At 42.3% G+C, this 22,397-nt stretch overlaps 1 long non-coding RNA gene across 1 annotated transcript in view; it reads right to left on the reverse strand.

Annotated features, from left to right (window-relative positions):
- LOC142143738 (uncharacterized) overlaps window positions 1–22,397 on the reverse strand; it is a 713,023-nt gene that overhangs the window by 639,037 nt on the left and 51,589 nt on the right. The gene's annotated exons all lie outside the window — the stretch shown is intronic.

Raw genomic sequence — 22,397 nt, forward strand, 5'->3', positions numbered from 1 at the left:
CTCATCTTCCTCACCGGGACTCCCTCCTCAGTATGCTTCATTTGCTGATGTGTTTGATAAAGCTCAGTCTGAACGTCTTCCTCCTCATCGTTCTTGGGATTGTCCGATCGACCTTCTACCTGGCAAGACTCCTCCTAGGGGTCGGGTCTATCCACTCTCGTTACCTGAAACTCAAGCCACATCTGAGTACATACAGGAGAATCTCCAGCGTGGGTTTATTCGACCTTCCACCTCTCCCGCTGGAGCTGGGTTCTTCTTCGTCAAGAAGAAGGATGGATCACTACGCCCGTGCATAGATTTTCGTGGACTCAATGCCATTACTATCAAGAATCGGTATCCCATTCCGCTGATCACTGAGCTATTCGATCGCATCAAGGGAGCTCGGATCTTTACTAAGTTGGATCTTCGTGGTGCCTATAATTTAATTAGAATCCGTTCCGGTGACGAATGGAAGACAGCGTTCAACACCAGAGACGGGCATTACGAGTATCTGGTAATGCCTTTCGGGCTGTGTAATGCCCCCGCTGTTTTCCAAGGCTTCATCAATGAGATCTTTCGGGACTTATTATATGTATGTGTCGTTGTCTACCTGGACGACATATTGATCTTTTCACAGGACCTGCCTTCTAATCACCAACATGTGGCAGAAGTCCTCTCCAGGCTACGGAAAAATTCATTGTTTTGTAAATTAGAAAAATGTTCATTCGAGTTGCCCCAGATTCCATTCTTGGGGTATATAGTTTCCGGAGTTGGCCTGAAGATGGATCCAGACAAGGTGAATGCTGTACTACATTGGCCCCAGCCAACTACTCTTCGTGCTATCCAGCGTTTTTTAGGTTTTGCCAATTACTATAGACGCTTCATTCAAGACTTTTCATCCATTGCATCTCCTATTGTGGCCCTGACTCGGAAAGGGGCTAATACTAAGCAATGGTCATCTGAGGCTCTCCAAGCCTTTCAAATTCTCAAAGAGTCCTTCTCTTCTGCTCCCATTCTTCGACAGCCTGATGTGACACTCCCCTTCTTCCTAGAAGTAGATGCCTCTAATGTGGGCTTGGGAGCCATTCTCTCCCAACGCTCGGAACAGCAAAAATTCCATCCTTGTGCCTTCTATTCTCGGGGTCTTCTGCCCGCAGAGAAGAATTATACTATCGGGGACAAGGAGTTGCTGGCTATCAAAGCTGCATTAGAGGAATGGAGATACTTATTGGAAGGAGCTCGCCATCCGGTGACGATCTTCACGGATCATAAGAACTTGTCATATCTTCAGTCTGTCCAATGCTTGAACCCTCGTCAAGCAAGATGGTCTCTTTTCTTTTCCCGTTTTGAATTAATTATAACCTTCAAACCAGCTGCTAAGAACAAAAAAGCTGACGCTTTATCTAGAGCTTTTGTGACGTCCTCTGATGTAGAAGAGGTTTCCAACCATACTATTCTAGACCCCAAATGTATCTCACTGGCTGCTTCATCCACCAAAATGCTACCATTTGGGAAGACCCTCGTGCCTCCTACTCTAAGGAGGAAAATCCTTTCGTGGTTCCATGCCTCTCGTTTTTCTGGACACGCCGGTGAACACAAGACCTTTGAGATTCTCTCTCGATGTTACTGGTGGCCTTCAATGAGGAGAGACGTCAAAGAGTTCATTGCTTCCTGTGAGTTATGTTCTCAGTTCAAATCCTCCCGCAGAACTCCAGCAGGGTTGCTGCGACCACTACCCATTCCGTCCAAACCTTGGACCCATATTAGTATGGATTTCGTTACTGATTTACCACCTAGTAAGAATCATAATACTATTTGGGTGGTGGTAGACAGATTTTCGAAGATGGCTCATTTCGTCCCTCTGCCTGGTTTGCCTTCCTCGTCTGTTCTGGCTGAACATTTCATTAAAGAAATCTTCCGTATCCATGGATGTCCGTCTGAGATTGTGTCAGATAGAGGAGTACAATTCGTTTCCAGATTCTGGCGAGCCCTTTGTAAAAACTTGGGCATACGATTAGCACTCTCATCTAATTACCATCCGCAATCTAACGGACAAACTGAACGAGTCAATCAAGATCTTGAGACTTTTATAAGGATGTTCTCATCAGCCAATCAAGACAACTGGGTAGAATTGCTTCCTTGGGCTGAATTCGCCCATAACAACATGTACCATGAGTCATCATCCAAAACTCCATTCTTTGTGGTCTACGGTCACCATCCGTCTTTTCCGGAATTTCCTGCCCTCCCGCCCACCCAAGTTCCTGCTGTGGAGACTGCTTGTCAGACCTTCAAAAATATCTGGTCTCAGGTCAAAACCTGTTTAAAGAAGACATCTAACAAATATAAGTCTTTCGCAGATAAGAAGAGGCGGGCTATTCCACCACTAAAAATTGGAGATCGTGTCTGGTTATCTACCAAAAATATTCGTTTGAAGGTTCCATCTATGAAATTCGCCCCTCGTTTTATTGGTCCATATAGGATCATTCAAGTAATCAATCCAGTATGTGTTAAACTTCTTCTTCCTAAGAATCTTCGGATTTCCAATGCCTTCCATGTGTCGTTACTCAAACCTCTCATCATCAACCGTTTTTCAACTCCTCCCTCAGCTCCGCAGCCAGTTCAAGTTCATCAGGAGGTGGATTTCGAGATTACTGAGGTATTGGATGCAAAAATTTCGCGAGGAGTCCTCCGTTTCCTCGTTCATTGGAAGGGCTTTGGTCCTGAGGAGCGCTCTTGGATCAAAGCTGAAGATCTTAATGCTCCTACCCTTTTGAAGAAGTTTTATTCCAAAAATCCGGACAAGCCCGGTTCCAGGCGTTCTGTGCCCACCTTTAAAAGGGGGGGTACTGTCACTCACCGGACTGTGAGTGCTTCTTCCCGGACATTTAGGAACCGTGGCCGTCCTCCATCCTGAGGGTCTGCGCATGCGCAGCCCTTTCTAATCCTTCAGTGTATGTCCCTTTAACTTAATTGGCAGATCAGGCAACACTCCCTATATTAAGCACCTGTGGTCAACACCACGTTGCCTGATCTTGGAGTCTCATTCCTCCATGAGTCTCTGAAGGTGTTCCTGTGTTTCCTCGTTTATTCAGCGCTGCTGATTCCTGTGGTTTCCAAACCACTTCTACCTCTGTGGTTTCCAAACCACTTCTACCACTGTGGTTCCCATACCACTTCTACCATCCTGTGTATCATCGTGACTGTTAGCTGATTCCTATCCGCTGCCTCCGTGCACTACAGCCTGCTATCCATATCCACTCACCTGTTCATCATCGTGACTGTTAGCTGATTCCTATCCGCTGCCTCCGTGCACTACAGTCTTCTACCTGCAACTCGTCTGTGTTTCATCATCGCGACTGTGAGCTGATTCCTATCCGCTGCCTCCGTGCACTACAGTCTTCAACCTGCAACTCGTCTGTGTTTCATCATCGTGACTGTTAGCTGATTCCTATCCGCTGCCTCCGTGCACTACAGTCTTCAACCTGCAACTCGTCCGTGTTTCCTCGAGACTGCTGCTATTATTGCTATCCGCTACTCTCCGTGATCAACAGTTCCAGGTCTACTCTGCTCTCCCGGGTTCCATCGCTATTGCACCTGCTGGTTGCTATTGGTTACCTCCGTGTGTCCGCAGAGTCCTGCTGCTGCTGCTGTCAGCGCTAATCGTCCATCTACTGCTGATCCGCTCTCCACGCCTTCCTGAGTTCCGCTGGTCTCTACCCGCCTGTCAGCATTGGATTCGTGTCTCATCATTTATCCCTCTGCTAGACCATCACCATTCTCCTCGGTCCTCCAAGAGTCCAGTTCCACGCTCTACTGATTCCTGTGGATTCGTGTCCCTGTTGGTCTACTTACCTGTGCGCTGCACCTACTAGACCCCCGCTTCATCTATCCAGGGACTTCTCATCCTGCCGGCCTCCTGCCGCTCAGGTATCTCTGCACTCCTGTCTGACTGCCTGCTTCTGAACCACGGTATGCATACTTCTCATTGACTGTGCTGGTGTATTGCATATCTTGCTGGACTGTGTTGGTTCTTCTCTGGAGTTTACTATCCGCTGAGTCTATTGCCATCATTGACTGTATTATCTTGTGCCGGATTACTTCAAGAGACTTTCTATATTTGCAGTGCTGTTCAGTCATTCATATATATATTGTGCATATTACTGTGGATCGTGTTTAAGGTGCCGTGTATATCCTGTGTTGCAGTCTCTCCCCGTGCACCTCCTCACATATATATTCAGTGGTACAACTTGCTAGCGGTAGACCACTGATCCCTGTTTCCTGTATCACCTGTTCCAGTATCCTCTCACATAGCAGTGGTACAACTTGCTATCGCAGACCACTGACTCCCCGGATACCTCCACTTGGATTTCATTCCTTCACTCAGACAGCGGTACAACTTGCTATCCGCAGACCGCTGACTCTCATCACCTCCTCGTTTCTGTTGGACATTCCTCCTCACTATAGCAGTGGTACAACTTGCTATTGCAGACCACTGACTACCTTCACGTGTCCTTGTCCATACAGTTCCTCGTGTATTATTACCTCCATATTACCAGTGCTGCTAGTCATAGACTTTTCTGTGCATCTCATCATCTGCTATTTCCTGTTCCGTGATCACCCTGCTACCAGAGTACCATATTACCACCTACATTGCTCTGGTAAGCCTATCACCTGGTGATCCCTGGGTAAAGACTCCTAGTGCCCGTGACACTGTTCTTCTTGAATATGAAGGGAAATATGCATCACAATGTTTGATCAGCAGGGAGCATGAGAAGGATTTCAGATGAATCTTTGCAAAGAAACAAAACTATGAGGCAGAGCATCAGCTTTGATATTTTGTTTCTGGTCTATAGGTGATGTTATAGCTGTGTCATAAGAAAAGCAATGACCATTAGCCTGTCTTTTAGCTGATTCAATATATTCAAGATTTTATTTGATCAGTACAAACCATGACAGGATGTAGACGCATTCTAGCCAATTATGTCATTCTTGAAATGTCCATTTGAATGCTAGCAGTTTTTGGTTCCCTATGTTGTCATTTTTTTCAACAGAGAAAAAGTATATTTAGATTCAGCAGCATCGACCTTAGAGGCATAGACCTCCACAATAAACAATACAGAGTACAAGGGTATCACAACAGTGGGGCGAAGATAATATGTTTATGTTCTGTTTATGTTTAGTATCAATATGACCCCCCCCCCCCCCCACCCATTTGGTTATCTCATGCATCTGCCAATCAATCAGAGGATTGTGTTTATACATGCAGGAAAAACCCGGGAATTACTAAAAAGAAGGGGGATGTTAGGGATTCATAAGAATATAAGTTGATGTTGTAGCAGATATAATTTCGAATTTATTGCAGTTCACTGCATAAAATTCAGAAAACACAAGCTCTGAGATGCATGAGTCACCAACAAAATTTTTTTGAAGGAATATAACATAATCTTGGTGGCAATGCAGGAATACAGCAATATTGGTGGAAATACAGAAATATAAGAGTATTTCTGGCAAATCAGGAATATAACACTTCCTGTGGCAATGCAGAAATTTAACACTGTACCCGTGGCAGTGCAGGAATATAACACAGCCTTTACTGTGAATGCCTGCAAAGTTAGCAATTATAATTACTGCAGTTCATGCCTGAGGATCCTGTGTAGAGCTATATGAATAGCGTGTAGATGCAAAGCCAGATATCAAGAACCAGCAGACTTTAAGTTTCAAAGCCAGGTATCAGGAACCAGGAGACAATAAGTGGCAAAGCCAGGTAGCAGGAACCAAGAGACAATAATTTTCAAATCCAGATATCAGGAACTAGGAAACCACTTAATCCAGAGCCAGAAACTGTTTGATATAAGGTGAGAAGCATACAGGAACCAGAAAGCTAGTGTGCAACTTTATCACTGGTAATGAGTGCAGGACAGGTGAGAATTTATAAAGTACAGCATTTCTTTCAGCACTTAGAGGGAAACATTCCTGAACTGCATAGCAGTAACAAGCAGAATGCAAGGCAGATGGAAACCTAACACAGTGTAACGGACTTACCTGATCCCCGCCGCTCCGTCCAGAAGCCGCACTTTCGCATCCAGGGCCACGTGACCGCACCCGGAGGTCGGTCACATGACCTCAACCTAGAGGCGGGGATTTTGAATCCCTGTCAGGATAAAAACCTCACTCTGACACTCGCTGAGTGTCAGAGCAACACTTACCTGTTCCTGGCTCCTGCTCTTCGTGGATTGCTGTATCTTCCAGTCTCCAGTGTCTTCCTGTGTGCTGATCTCTGCCTGCTTGACTACCCTGGCTCTCCTATCCATGTGTACCGACCCGGCTTGCTGACCATTCTTCTGTTCTTATGACCCATGTACCGAACCTGGCCTGTTGACTCCGAGTTGCCTTCTGATTCTGCCTGACTCCATTCCTGTGTACCGAACCGGCTTGTCTGACTCCGCTACCTCCGCTCCACTCCGCTGTACTACATCTTGGGGCGAACCTGAGGACCGCGACCTGCGACTCCTGGCAGCAAAGCCCACCCCGCCTTGCGGCGGTTCTTGGTGAACACCGGGGAGATCGTTAGACTCCGCACCTCAGGTAGGCCAGCGCTAATCAAGATTAGTAGTAGAAGTATCCAGAATCTGTTACAGTTTGCTCTGACCATGGATGCGGCAGCTAAAGATCTGTTGGAACATTTAGTGGGGAGGATGGATAAGCAAGAAGCTAACCAAGAGCAACTTTTAAAATTCCTCAATAGTCTATCTACTCGGTTGGATGTTGTCCAGAACACCCTAGTGGCTAGTGGACCACCTGGGCCGGCAGTGGCTCCTGTACCTCAGGCCGCAGCAGCAGCTTCTTCCTCAGAGTTACGGTTACCTAACCCACCCAAGTTGGATGGGGACCCCAAGTATTGCAGAGGATTTTTAAATCAATGCTCCATACAATTCGAGCTATTACCAGGGAACTTCCCTTCCGAAAAAACAAAAGTGGCCTATGTGATTTCTTTATTGTCCGGTCAAGCCTTAGCATGGGCTTCCCCCTTATGGGAGAGGGATGACCCCATTCTACATAACTTCAGCGTCTTTTTGTCCACTTTCAAGAAAATATTTGATGAGCCAGGAAGGGTGTCCAATGCCGCTTCCGGCTTATTACGTCTCCGCCAGGTAAACCAGTCTGTGGGACAGTATGCGGTCCACTTCAGAACTATGGCCTCTGAACTTTGCTGGAACGATGAGGCCCTAGTAGCTACGTTCTGGCAGGGCCTTTCAGACCGGATCAAAGACGAGCTGGTATCTCAGGAACTCCCTACGTCTTTGGATGATATTATCTCTCTCTGTGTCAAAGTTGATTTGCGTTTCAAGGAACGTAATTCCGAGAAGGAACAGTCTCGGCGTAGTATGATTCGCTTGGCTCCCAACTTCCAAACCCCTGTTCTTCCTCCTGAAGAGCCCATGCAACTGGGGAGGACCCGCCTGTCAGCCGAAGAAAGAGAGGAGATTTCGGAACAAGTTGTGTTTTTAATGTGGAGGGAGCGGCCATCTTCTGAGTTCTTGTTCTAAACGCTCGGGAAACGACAGGGCCAAACGAGTTCAGGAGCTTTATCATTGGGCCTCTTCTCTCAGTGTCAGTCAGTTCCCAGTAGTAATGATTGCCTGTCTATTCCCATTTCCCTTCAGTTAGGACAAAAGACTTTCCCGCAGTCGGCTCTTCTTGATTCCGGAGCCGCAGGAAATTTCATCTCTGCCGCAGTAGTTAAACAATTTGCTATTCCCATACAAGCTTTGGAACAACCAATCTCTCTGATGGCCATTGATGGGGGAAGAATTCCTGAGGGGTCCATTCTGGTACGCACCATTCCCCTCCTGCTTCAGATAGGAGCGCTTCATCGGGAGAAGATTTCTTTTCTAGTAATTCAGAAATCTACCAACCCAGTCATCCTAGGACTTCCATGGCTTCGTCTCCACTCCCCCACCTTAGACTGGAAATCAGGTCACATATTGTCCTGGGGACAGTCCTGCTTCTCTCACTGTCTTCAGAGAGTGGTTCCTCCGAATAGTCCCAGACGTTCCCAAGAATTTCCTGTGACTCTTTTGCCTGAACCATACCAAACCTTCTCTGAAGTTTTTTGTCAACAAGAAGCTACTAGACTTTCTCCTCACAGAATCTGGGATTGTGGCATTGATCTGATACCTGGTAAACCCATTCCCAGGGGCCGTGTTTACCCCCTTTCCCTCCCGGAGTCTAAGGCTATGGAGGAGTACGTCCAAGAAAATCTAAAAAGGGGCTTCATCCGCAAGTCTGCCTCCCCAGCTGGGGCTGGCTTCTTCTTCGTAAAAAAGAAAGATGGGGGCCTCCATCCTTGCATTGATCCCCGCTGCTCCGTCCAGAAGCCGCACTTCCGCATCCGGGACCACGTGACCGCACCCGGAGGTGGTCACATGACCTCAACCTAGAGGCGGGGATTTTGAATCCCTGTCAGGATAAAAACCTCACTCTGACACTCGCTGAGTGTCAGAGCAACACTTACCTGTTCCTGGCTCCTGCTCTTCGTGGATTGCTGTGTCTTCCAGTGTCTTCCTGTGTGCTGATCTCTGCCTGCTTGACTACCCTGGCTCTCCTATCCCTGTGTACCGACCCGGCTTGCTGACCATTCTTCTGTTCTTGTGACCCGTGTACCTAACCTCGCCTGTTGACTCCGAGTTGCCTTCTGATTCTGCCTGACTCCATTCCTGTGTACCGAACCGGCTTGTCTGACTCCGCTACCTCCGCTCCACTCCGCTGTACTACATCTTGGGGCAAACCTGAGGACTGCGACCTGCGACTCCTGGCAGCAAAGCCCACCCCGCCTTGCGGCGGTTCTTGGTGAACACCGGGGAGATCGTTAGACTCCGCACCTCAGGTAAGCTAGCGCTAATCAAGATTAGTAGTAGAAGTATCCAGAATCTGTTACACACGGAATGAATCAAGACAAAAATTGCATGTTTCAACATGCTATGTATCATTGTGTTTATTGTAACATCAGAAAAACCCACATGAAAATTACAACAAAGAAGAAGATTATTTCACTTGAAATAAGTAGCCAATTGATGAAACTGCACAAAACACCTCAATAGACCTTCTACACTGTGTAAGGTCTGCATTGATCTGTTCTTGTTCATCATATAGGAGTTACAAAACATCAAACAATGAACCTCTTTGAAGAATCAAAATTATTATTCCCACTCCCTAGACCCTGAAGATGTGCCCCCATGACCAAAGTTTCAAATACAGAAAGAAAGAAAAGAAGTTGTGCAATCCATAATAAATATGTCAACAAAGGAAGTCACTCATTGGTCTTTACATCTCAAGTTTTAAAAATAAAGAAACAACTTCACTTTTAGTTGAATATAAGTAGCACACCAGATGGTATATACAGAATAATCAGTATCAAAGCAAATGATCTAGGGCAGGCAGTGAACAGGAATATCAAGGTCAAGCCAGAAGGTCAGGGCAAGCAGTGAGCAAGGAAGAGCCAAAGAACAAAGCCAAAGGTCGAGACGGGCAGCAGGCAAGAAATATCCTGGAACAAGCAGGGTCAGGAAACAGGTAATCAAGCAGAATATCATATTAACAATACAGCAGGCTAAACGTAATGCAGGGCAAAAACACTATAACTGGCAAGGAGGATAAGCCCACCCTGCCTTTTAACCGGATGAGCACCAACCACAATGCTCCCCTGGGATCGAGCACCTCCACAGCCATAGGTAAGTGCAGTCATGGGACTGCAATTCCTGATCAGAGCATCCCAGCCAGGACGGAAGGGGCAGTAACTGAAGAAGAAACTACGTTCGGGCTGGTTAGCAACAGCCACGACTACAAGTAGTGTGAACCATCACGGGCAACGGGACAGTTTGCCATCAAACCACAGAGACGGTAGCTAACAAGGATTTCAGAGTAAGCCATAGGTAGTAATGTGACGGCTCATTATAGTCAGGAAGGTTAAATTCAAACACTATCCTGAACTGAAAATCAGGAAACATAATAACCTGTTATGATGTAATGGTCACTGGCGATGCCAACAGGTCAGATCCAGCTAGTCATAGTATTCACATTTAACAGCCTCCTTTCTCAAAAGATTTAATGTGTATTGTATACAATGCTGTATCTGCTGATCAAAATGGCTGCATCTTTTAATGAGTAGAGGTATGCAGCAGTAATTCAATTATACAATGGCACCTTGGTCAGCAAAACCTGTATTAGGTGTCCTAGTGATGCCAGGACCTAAAAATAGGCACTTTCACTTCTATGCTGTACTCCAGCAATACCCATTGTGGGTGGAGCTGCTACAAAGATTCCAGGCAATAATATTGCTTAGTGTCTACGTCACTTTCCAGGACATCTGACCTGTTCCACCACACTCTAAGTTACCACTGGTAGTGACCAATTATAAGCATAAAATGACAAATGACTTGAGACAGCACTGCTGGGGAAGTACTACAACAGGCAGAATGGGCTTGATTGGGAGAAGATAAGTGCACAGCAGCAGTAGTATTGAGTATTGTTTTGTGCTCTGTAACTCTCAATTTACCTAATAATATTTCCTTCCATATTTCTTCTTAATTTTCTTTTTAATGTAAGACTTATCATATTATTTTTGGGTTCAGGTTACGGGTATTATTGGTATCCTTTTATTTAAGCTAGTGATGGGCAAGCTGCTGGATTTTGGAGGCATCACATGCTGAATTGCCCAAATCGCCATAACCAAACGTCCCCATCTGTTTATTAAAGCATGTCGGCCCCCCAAACTATAGTAGACTGTCTACCACAAGTGTAAAGTATATAAACAAATTAAATAAATTTATAAAAAAAAAATCAATCCAAAAGCGATATGAAAAGCCTTAAATTGCAAAGTGAATTAATAATTGTCTAAAGTCAAATTATGGAAAATAAGATAGATTACTATATAAATAGAATATTACATAGAGATTATGCACAATCACACAAAGCCTTTAATAATGATCCACAAAGGTTTTGAGCAGCTCTGGAGTCAGTAATGACAAAGTACTTGAAGAGAGATATTTATGGGGTCCCAGAAGGAACACTACTCACTGTGATCCAGGTCACAGTAAGATATACAAAAATTGAACTATATTCGTCAAATTAAAAAATCCAGCGGTACAGCATCAGAATAACCGCTTACAGTAACTTTTTTTTTCCATTACTAATTCTAGTATTTTGGTGGGAGGAGGCTTAAAAGTTGTATTCTGGATTACAATAAAATTAACTTTTAAAATGTTTCCATCATCTATACAGAATGGAGGCAACCGTTTTGTAGATTGCACAAATATTCATAAGAATACAGGAACATCATAGAGGAACGAGCCAATGTGTACTCCCACCATGACCAGTTTGCAAGGAACCAGGTAAAGGAGATCTCACCAGGTGTAATGCACAAGATGTCAGCATTCCCAGAATTCCCAGATATTTGTGGAATAAAATGGTAACATGGCAAGTCTCCTCTGTCACATCATCTTGTATAGGATAGCGCAAGAAAGCCACCCGTTCAGGCCTTTGGCTTTAGGATCCTCCACTACTAGATTAACAAAAGGACCCAGTGAGTCCTTTGAAGGTCAGACAGGAGGCCTGAGAAAGGTGATGGTTGGAGGAGTCTGAGGAGTTGGCTCATTGGAGAGAGCTCATGGGACAGCTGATTGGAGGGTTGTGGAGTAGCTGGCAGGAGGCCGGCACCAGAAGCTGCAGAGAGACAGACTGCAGACAGAGAGAAACTGATAAGTGGCTTAGCAGCCCACATAATAAAGACGGACAAAGCAGTGAGGCAGCGCCTTGAATGGGGGCTAGGTGGTTTTTGTTTTTCTTTAATGTCTTTAGATCTCTACTGCTGATCAACAAAAGCTCATGGCCAGTGCTGAAAAGGCTACAATATGAAAACATGGCAGATCAGGGTTTCCTCTGCACAGCCAGTTGCATTTTGTTACATACAAGTACTTCAGAATTGTGGGGAATGTTGTTTAGTCTCTAGTATTATACAATATTTGATACATCCATAGATTGTAAGCTAGCGAGCAGCGGCCTTCTCACCCCTTTGTCTGTTTTACCCAGTTTGTTTATTAGTTTACTATGTTTGTCCCCAATTGTAAAGCGCTACGGAAAATGTTAGCGCCATATAAATAAATGATGATGATGATGATATAAATATAAATCAAAGTGTGCAGTTGTAGTTGTACACCAGAAATAAAGATTATATTTTTTTTGAAAAATTTATGTCATAACTTTACAAATTAAAAGTATGATATAAATGCTAAATTGGAAGTTAAAAATGCCAGCTCATATGTTATTACAGATAGGTGTCTCTTTGATTACATTTATTATTTTAACTTATTACTGAGATTTTGGCAGTGTATCAGGTTGCCCATCACTGGTGTAGACTAACTAGAGCCTATCTACAATGTACAATTGTTGCCACACATACTATTGCTATAACACCTGCCATACTCCTATTCTGCAAAATTCAACCCCTGATCCAAACAAACCATGGCCCAATCTGTCTATAGAAAGACCATTCTGTGCCCCTGTCCAATGACCATGCCTCTTTTGGGAAACTCTGGATTGTCCAGTATATATTGGCACTGCTGGCCACAGTACACTGCCTTACCAGTGTCATGAATTCCTTAGGATTTAATTGAATTAGCGTCTGATGAGTAGACGTTGGTGATGCTAATCTCATGTGATTGACCAGTGGACAGAAAGCAGCCAGAGTGAACCAGTACTTCCGCTGCTCACACTCTCACTAAAGCTGTCCAGAAGACGGACAACTTCACACTGGAAATATAAAAAGGTGGCTGTAGAAAAACTAAACAGCTTTAAAACACAATAATGTAACATATTAATAATATTTTGTTCGTTCAGAGGTGTTGTTTGTAGAGGACAGGTGCGCTTACGTTGCTTTCAAAATAGTTTTTATTCCTTGTAAAAGTATTCTTAAAAGACTGATCCCATTTTAATGTGTGCACCTTTTTAAAATATTTTAAGTTGCCCATACAGAGGACAATCTCTTTTTCAGGTTTGACCATGCAAGACATATACATAAATCCAAATCGGGAAGATCTGACAGTTTGCCACTTGGGTGAAATGACCATTGTACATGGCTGGACAATAACAGCATACACGGGCAGATGTGGTTATCGTTCAACTGGATTTACCATCTGATGTTGTTGACATTTAAGTAATCCTCTTCAGATATTGATTAAGATTGGGAATCTTGAAGGCCCCACACATGCTGCAATTTTTGGCCAATGATGTCTAAAACAGTATGTATGGACACATTTAATCTTTTTTTTGTTTGTCCATAGTTTTGAAGGGAACAGAGACAGAACGAATTGTAGTCCGTAAGATCATCGCAATCTTCAGAGCTTCACACATTATCTTGGTAGATGAATATACTGATCTTTTGGAAGATAGTGAGACTTACTTGTGGGTGGCATGCACAAATGTCATATAATGCCATCCTACAATGGACACACAACCCTTAATAGCACCTGTTTCAGTTACTACAATATCCTATTTCATTAATTGATGAGGCAGTTAGTTATGGCTGGGGAACAGAAGACATGCATACATATACCCAATTATTGATCATGAAATAAATAATTGCAAATTATAGCAAAATATATAGCTACAACTCTTGTTTAGGATGAATAATACTGTGCAAAATGGTATGCAACAGCTGATATCTGTAGCACCCAGCTCTGTAGAGATATCTGACACAGAAAGTGCTTCTCTAATCAGCATTTGGTCTTAATTTAGAACAGCTGTATTGAGTATTTGCTACGGAGACAGCCAAGCAGTATTGAAGGTCCGAGGTACATGTGAGTGCCTGGACTCTGCTAAATACTGCAAATGGTAGGATCCCAAGAGAGAAACCCCCAACAAGGTAGTATTATAGGGAAAGAAGGGGATTTAGTAAAAATGTTAAAGTGAAAAAAAACCAACTTTAAAATTATTTCTATATCAAACAAAGTTCAGACATCCAAACTGTTTTTTCCACCATTACCTCTATAATATGCACCATACTTATTCAATAAAACTACCAGTATCTGGATTTCATCACAATTCATACAATTGTTTGACTCTTTTTCCAAAGTCAGTGAGCTTCTTTTTCTCATGTACGATGTTTCATTTATCACACGTAACCTGTGTCACTGTATCTTGTGGGGATAATCATTGGCAAGATCCATAAATATCATTTTCTATATCAAGCTATTTTGAGCCAGGAGGAAGCATGACTACAAATGCTGAATGCCCTCCCCCTCACTCTCATTCACAGCAGATGAGCCCTGTTCTCAGGAGAGAGATGAGTCAGATGCCCTTGCTCTTTCTGGCTCTCTTCAAACGTTTAGACTTTATATTCATTGTAATGACGTAAAAAGAGGAGCTATGCAAGTGAGAGGTCTGTGGTAGCTGCTGCCTTGGGAAATATGTTGATCTTTGCAGATTAGCAGAAAGGTTAGGTATATAGATAAAAGGAAAGATATGTTCATTTTCATTATGTGTCAGATTTTAGATTGCTCAGAAGTCTATATTCTAATTTGTTTAATGAAATGTACACGGTTTCCTCCTAATGATTAACTGTAAAACATTTCTTAAAAAAATGAGATAATGATTAAACAAAACTGGTACTATTGAGCTAATGGCTATCCTTAACTGCTGCTACAATACATTGTAAATAGTGTTTAGAGATGACTGATTTATAGGCTGGTTACAGCCAGTGTAAAGAATTGCCCATCATCATAATTTATTTATATAGTGCCAGCAAATTCCGTAGCGCTTACCAATGGTCCCATAACAGACATACTTGTGGGTGGCATGCACAATTGCCATAAGATGTCATTATTAAGCATGGACGTACAAAGGGCACACGTCACATGTATCAGTTTATACAATACCCTTATTATACATTACCTAATTAATGAGGCAATAGACAGTTACATATGTTATACAAAGGATGGGGGACAGAAGACAGGCAAACTTACCCAATTGTTGATCACAAAGAATAATTGCAAATTATAACAAATTATATAGCTAGAACTCTTAAATGTGTTAATTGGCATGAATACAACTTTACATAATGGTGTGCCACACCTGATATCTCTTTATTTACTAAATATTATCACCTAACTCATAAACGGCACTATCAGTTAATTACTTAATTCTATGTACTTATCAATTACATTGTAGTGAAATGTGGCAGTCCACTAAGACTGAGGGAGAGAAGCAAAACAACAGTACTGTAGTTCCAACAATAAAACTAAACAACTATTCACTTCTAAATGTTATTTTAAATATACTTTTAAGTAATACTATTTTTTTTATAAAATGTGCACTTAAATAAAATGATCATAAACAGACAGACTTGTAGAGGTGACATTTCTCCACTCACTCCACACCCCTGGGTAAAACAATATTTGGAACAAACATATTGTATCATGATAATAATGTCTGCTGTAGTGTAAACTAAAGCTGTTGTTTACAAACCACTTTACATATAGTTATAAAGCCAACTAATTTTCTGGTGTGGACTTGTGTGGATATATAAGAGCATCAATTTACCACGAAGATAGAACTAAAGGTGCCCATCTTCTGATGGCCCCTTAAGTAATTGTAGACCTTTCTGGCTGCAATTTGTGGTCCACAACCGTTGTCAATCTTGGTCAATATTTGGTTGAGATCTATTAGATGCTAGGTGGGACTGGTGAAAAATACGGCTGAATGATGACTATGTGAACATGTGGGTGATCATAAACTGGGCATAAATCACTCAGGTCAAGCTGTAGGACATAACATACTGGTAGGTTAATTGGCTGCTAACAAATTGACCCTAGTCTGTGATTGTGTGTGTGTGTCTGTGTGTGTGTCTGTGTGTCTGTGTGTGTGTCTGTCTGTCTGTGTGTCTGTTTGTGTGTCTGTGTGTGTCTGTCTGTGTGTGTGTGTGTGTGTGTCTGTGTGTGTCTGTGTGTCTGTCTGTCTGTGTGTGTGTCTGTCTGTGTGACAGTCTGTGTGTCTGTCTGTGTGTGTGTCAGTCTGTGTGTCCGTGTGTCTGTCTGTCTGTCTGTCTGTGTGTGTGTTAGGGAATTTAGACTGTAAGCCCCAATGGTGTAGGGACTGATGTGAGTTCTCTGTACAGCACTGCGGAATTAGTGGCGCTATATAAATAAATGATAATAATAATAATAATTGTATATGGGCACCTTGATAGAAATTGGTGCATGTGCAAATAGAACTGTTCTAATGACTTAGGAAACATAACAAAATGTTGTGTACTGAATTATATATCGCAACATACCAAAATGAGTACTTTCATTTTAGCTTCTCTTTAAAGAAAACTGTGACCATTCAGGATTTTACTTTCTTTAGGACCTGTTAGAGGGATGTCAATTAGTGGGCTCATAAGGCTGCTCAGCAAGATGTTTAGTTACTTCCATCTTTTTGTTGCTGGTAAGTGAATTGATTTAATGAAATGGAAGTGAATTCCATCTGGTTACTGGCAGGTGAAGTAACGGTCTAGGAGTATACTGTGAAGTAAAGACTTGTGGTCATCAAGCCTCTTTTTCACACAAAAAAAATCTGAAATGTTGAGACTTAAGGAAAAAGACAATTGTATGACATATGTGACCAACTAGCTGTCCATGGACACAATGCAGCCTGTCTGAAAATATTTATACACTGACATCACTAAAACTAATGCTAGGATGTATACAGTGTAAGATGTCACAAGCCATCTCTACCCTCTGTTTCATGTCTATACCTTGTGTTTCTATGTGTGACTTGTTTTTTCTATGATGTGTTATACCAACTGTTTTGTGGGTGCTTATAAATACCTGCAACAATCTGTTTCCAACCTGGCCACACACATGAATTAAGATTTGATTTTAACTGAATTATTACCATGCTCAATTTTGGGGACACTGTGATTTTGTGCCAGTTTTCCAATATCGAAAGCATCATTGCATTTGTGGCCAATTTTATACATCCCTGTTGAAAAGTTCAAAACACCATATTGAATAAACTGAATGTACTTTAACTTCAGTTAGACAGTTTGGGGCTAGTGACTTACATTCTAGTCCTAATCAAACCTACTCACTACTTCACAGCATCCTTACAGTGTTTGCTTTTGTTTTCTTTTGAGCTTTCAGCTGCATTTAAGCTGTCATTAATACTTTGACGACTGGGAAGAACAACAAAACGAAACACATTGGGCCTGATTCATCTTCGAACGCAAGTTTACAGTCATGGCCAAAAGTTTTGAGAATGACACAAATATTGGTTTTCGCAAAGTTTGTTGCTTCATTGTTTTTAGACCTTTTTGTCAGATGTTGCTATGGTATACTGAAGTAAAATTACAAACATTTCTTAAGTGTCGAAGGCTTTTATTTATCTTCAAAAATGCTCTCGCAGCGCAGAACGGCTCTGGAGAAAGTCATGCACTCATGCTGACTTCCTCCACTTCAATTTCATACTTGCCTCTTACAGTTCGGCCCTATCACTCTCTAAGCAATCCTTCTTTAAAGCTCTCATTTCTTCCCAGTCCTCCAACCCCCGTCGGCTTTTTGCCACCTTCAACTGGTCTGGGGGGCCCCTGAGAGAGGGGGGCCCAGGGCACTTGCCCCCCCTTAATCCGGCCCTGTAAGTCATGACATCTCCCAGCAGTCCCTTCTTACCCCACCCTCTCCCCCCTCCCTGCCCACTCTGTTCCCCTGCCCACCCTCCTATACAACTGCTGTCTCCTTTCTGCCCTCCCTTCTTGCTAGCTCACCCTCCTTCTCTTTCTTCACTCCGGTATCTGCAGATGAAGTCCATATCCTCTCTTCCTCTCCCCTCTCCACTTGCCCACAGGACCCAATCCCCTCCCACCTCCTCCGCTCCCTCTCTCTTGAAGCCTGTTCCCACCTTGCCCACCTCCTCAACCTATCCCTCTCCTCTGGAATCTTCCCCTCCTCATTTAAACATGCTCTTGTCTCCCCCATACTCTGAAACCGTCCCTTGATCCCACCTCTCTCCCTAATTACCGCCCTATTTCGCTTCTTCCTTTTTCCTCCAAACTCCTTGAACAGGTTGTCTACAACCGTCTCACCTCCTTTCTCTTTTCTCACTCACTCCTTGACCCGCTCCAATCCGGTTTTCGCCCCCTCCACTCCACTGAAACTCCCCTCACTAAGGTCACTAATGACCTCCTCCTCACTAAATCCAAAAGACACTACTCCCTTCTTATCCTCTCTGCTGCCTTTGATACCATTGACCATGCACTCCTAGCCACCCCGCTCTGCTCTGCCTCTGACCGCCTTCTCACTGCTTCACTGATCACCTCTTCTCACTCCCGTCTCCAGGACTTTGCCCAGGCTGCTCCCCAGCTGTGGAATGATCTTCCACGTTCCATCAGGTTAGCATCTACTCTCAAAGGCTTCAAGCGTGCCCTTAAGACTCATTTCTTCATTCAAGTCTATCAGTCCTCCTCCTATCTCTCGCCCCCAGTTAGTACCACCCTATTTGTGTCTCCGCCATCTCCTTTAGGATGTAAACTCTCAGGAGCAGGGCCCTCTTTCCTTGTGTGCTCCTTTTACTATTCCAACACCCTCTGTACCTCTTGGCCTGCTTCCCTAGCCCTATTTTCTTAAGCTTTGGCCTACTTCTTGCTGATTTCTACCATCACTTTCACTCATTGTCCCAGTAATAATGTGATTTGCATTACCATGTTACCTGTGTCTGTGTATATATTTGTTCATTTTTATTTTTTCTCTATCATGTTGTGTCATGGCTCACTGATTTTGGTATATTATGTACGGCGCTGCGGACCCTTTGTGGTGCCTCATAAAGTAAAGATAATAATAATAATTACATTAAGTTTATGCAAAGAGTCAATATTTGCAGTGTTGACCCTTCTTGTTGAAGACCTCTGCAATTCACCCTGGCACGCTGTCAATCAACTTCTGGGCCACATACTGACTGATCAAAGCTTGGAGTTTTTTCAGGATTTGTGGGCTTTTGTGTGTCCACCTGCCTCTTGAGGATTGACCACAAGTTCTCAATGGGATTAAGGTTTGTGGAGTTTCCTGGTCATGGACCGAAAATTTTGATGTTTTGATCTTAAACCACTTAGTTATCACTTTTGCCTTATGGCAAGGTGCTCCATCATGCTGGAAAAGGCATTGTTCTTAACCAAACTGTTCTTGGATGGTTGGGAGAAGTTGCTCTTGGAGGATGTTTTGATACCATTCTTTATTTATGGCTGTGTTCTTAGGCAAAATTGTGATGTATGCATGTCAGAACATGTGTTTGCAAGTAAGTGAAACTAGAAGAATGCATGTTATGTACAGTATGGATTAAGATTTATGTATCTCATGTAAAAATATGATTTTTTTTTTTGAAACATGTGTTTTTATTAATGATTATGGTATTAAGAGTTATAAATTAATTTTATGAAAATTTATTTTTTGCATGCTTTATGATGGGACTTTATAGTGCACATATGCATGTGTGTATCCTGCACTTTATTCTGTCTGTCTGCATACAGAAAGCAACGTACAGCCAGAGCATACTTATACCCAGATTGAAATGGAACATTTCTTGATATCTAATTGTATTTGTGCAATGACAGATGTTTATTAAGACATATAAGGCCGTGCCCCAGTAAATCTTGCAGTATAATTTCTGTACCACAGACATATAAACACAAACCGGGTCCAGTTTTGTCAGAAACCAATTAAGGATTACGGAAACCCACATGAACACAAACAACACGCAGATAGGAGCTTGGTCAGAATTTACCCCAAAGACAACCACTGTATCATTATGTTCTACATATTTGTATTGTATTCATTTATTCACATATATATGGATTCCAAACAAACAGAGACTGTGGTGAGACAAGCTCATGATCATTTACATTTGTTAGGCTGTTCACCAAATCCAAGTAATTTGATCTGTGATAGAAATTACAATCCTGCAGCGTTATTATGTCTATATTATCTATATTTTCATACCCACACATAAAGGACTGAAATAAGGACTTAAGGTACTGCATTCATTTAAGAATTATTAAGGACAAGAGAGACTTTTTTTTTCACAAAGCAGCAGAAGGAAATTTTATTGATTCACCATATATGATGGTTGGATATGTGGACATCATTTATATTGTCAAGCACGGTTAGCCATCACAAGCAATTTGGATTTTGAGAACAATTATAATAGACAGATACATTACTGGTTATCGATATGTACATATTTGTGTACCTATGCTGAACATTTACCTCCTATATCATCTGTTTTAACAGAATGTCAATTGGTTAGTGCTAGATTTTGTGTATATTGTTCCTATTGGGGGAGGGTGGACACCTGCCAGTCTGGATTGGGAGGGATTGGTATCATCTTATAAAGTGTGTCATTATACTGCCTACACGGAAGCCAGCTAGCTTAAGGCAGCACCAGTGAGACCTGAAAAAAATGTTTAATGATTCATTACAATTTGTTGATGTATTTCTCTGTAATTTGTTGCCTATTGGGATGGACTATAATTTGAAAGCTAGTGATAAATAAAAATAATAAAAGCTACAAGTAGTGTCTGTTGTGCATCTGGTCTTTGTAAAAACAAAATGTTGTCAGTATAAATACAGAGATTACCATGCTTATCAATAGATCAATATTTTGTCATGCACTGATGCTGCAGCTCACCTGAATTCAGGTGTATCATGGGAATGAGTACATACCCGTAATGTAAGCATACATATATAAAATATTCATTCAATCAAGTGTTATACCTCTTTACATCCTATACATGGCACTGTTCCCATCTCTGTCTTTGAAAAAAATGTACATTTGTTTGTTTTTTTAAATTAAGAAGTTTTATTTCATTTTTATATTTTTAAGTATGCCTCTCATCTGTGTTTTGAGAACCGGCCCATAACAGAGGACTATCAGCTAATCCAGATGCATTTGTAAAAAGTAATAATCCGATATGAATTAGCTCCTCCTTATCCACTCAAATGCAAGGATCCCCAGGTCTAATTATGGGAAATCACTGACCGCACCCAGTTATGTGGGTGCAGAAACAGGGAGAGTGTGTGGTGGTCTGTACTGTGAGGTACATGGAATGCACAGTGTACATCAGATATTCAGCAGGCTGCATATCATACTATGCTGAGAGGAGACCCACCTGACTATGCCATTGATGGATATAAAATGTTTTCACTGAATTAAATATATATGAGGTATTCAATACCACTGTTGATACATTTTGCATATATGATTGTAAATGATTTCTAGACATTTTATATATCATAAAAACGAATTAATGTCACACATAGGACATATAGGGGCATATTTAAGAAAAAACGGTATTGCACTATCGTGCACTTACCGTGTAATTTGGTCCAGAAAGTGTCCAACGCAAATTTATTAAAGTCCCATCGCACTGATGACTGATGAAAATGACTGCTTTTCACTTCAGATCGTTTTTGGGAGCAGTCACCATTCAACAGAATGGTGACTGCTCCTGGCCGCAATCTAACAAGTCCCGAAAAAACATTTTTTTCGGGAACTTGTCATGTTAATGTGCGCCAGCTGGAGCTGGCGTACATCATCGGAATGGAAGAAATCTAATGCTGTCAGCTCTGCTCCGGAGAGCAGAGCTGGACAGCGCATGTGTGGAGGGATCGCATGATCCCTCCCTGTCACTCAGCGCTCTCTCTCTGCAAATATCGTTGCAGAGACAGAGAGGGGATCTGTGTGTGCATGTCCAGTTCTTGGAACTGGACATGCGCAATTGAAGAGTGAAGAGAAGACCCGGAGACAGCGCTTCCGAAGAGGGGGGTAAGTATGATTTTTTTTATCACTGAAACAGCAGTTTTTCGGAACTGCTGTTTCTGTGCAGGGCTGTACATAAATGTGAGAAGTAGTTCAATCCTTATCATTGCGATAAGGATTGAAAACTACTTTTCACTTTATGTGAATATTGATAAATGTGCCCCATAGAGTGATAGAGTGTAAGCTCACATGAGCCCTCTTACATTGATTTCTTATTACCAACCCTTACTTATAATTTACAGAATCACTGTACAAGTATCTGCTATAATGACCTTGCCACATCTTTTGCTGGTCAATTTGAATGTATATTTTTAACTTATCAAAAGAAAAGTGAAGCACAAAGCATCGAATATGGAAGTAAAACAAGTACATATAATACGTTAGGAGGTGGGTAAATGTTCTTTCAATAATGGCTGATAAGGGTGGAAGGGCATATGACGCTAAAGGTGGTTTTAGTATTTGGCCCATTCTAATTAAAATGGTTTTACTGCATCTCCATTTCCAGACATTAGAGTTATGTAGAGCAAAAAGATGGTCTGGGAGTTTAATGAGGCCCTTTAGCAGTACACAATAGGCCT

Source organism: Mixophyes fleayi, chromosome 3 (assembly GCF_038048845.1).
Source record: "Mixophyes fleayi isolate aMixFle1 chromosome 3, aMixFle1.hap1, whole genome shotgun sequence".
In the NCBI taxonomy this organism is placed as follows: Eukaryota; Metazoa; Chordata; class Amphibia; order Anura; family Limnodynastidae; genus Mixophyes; species Mixophyes fleayi.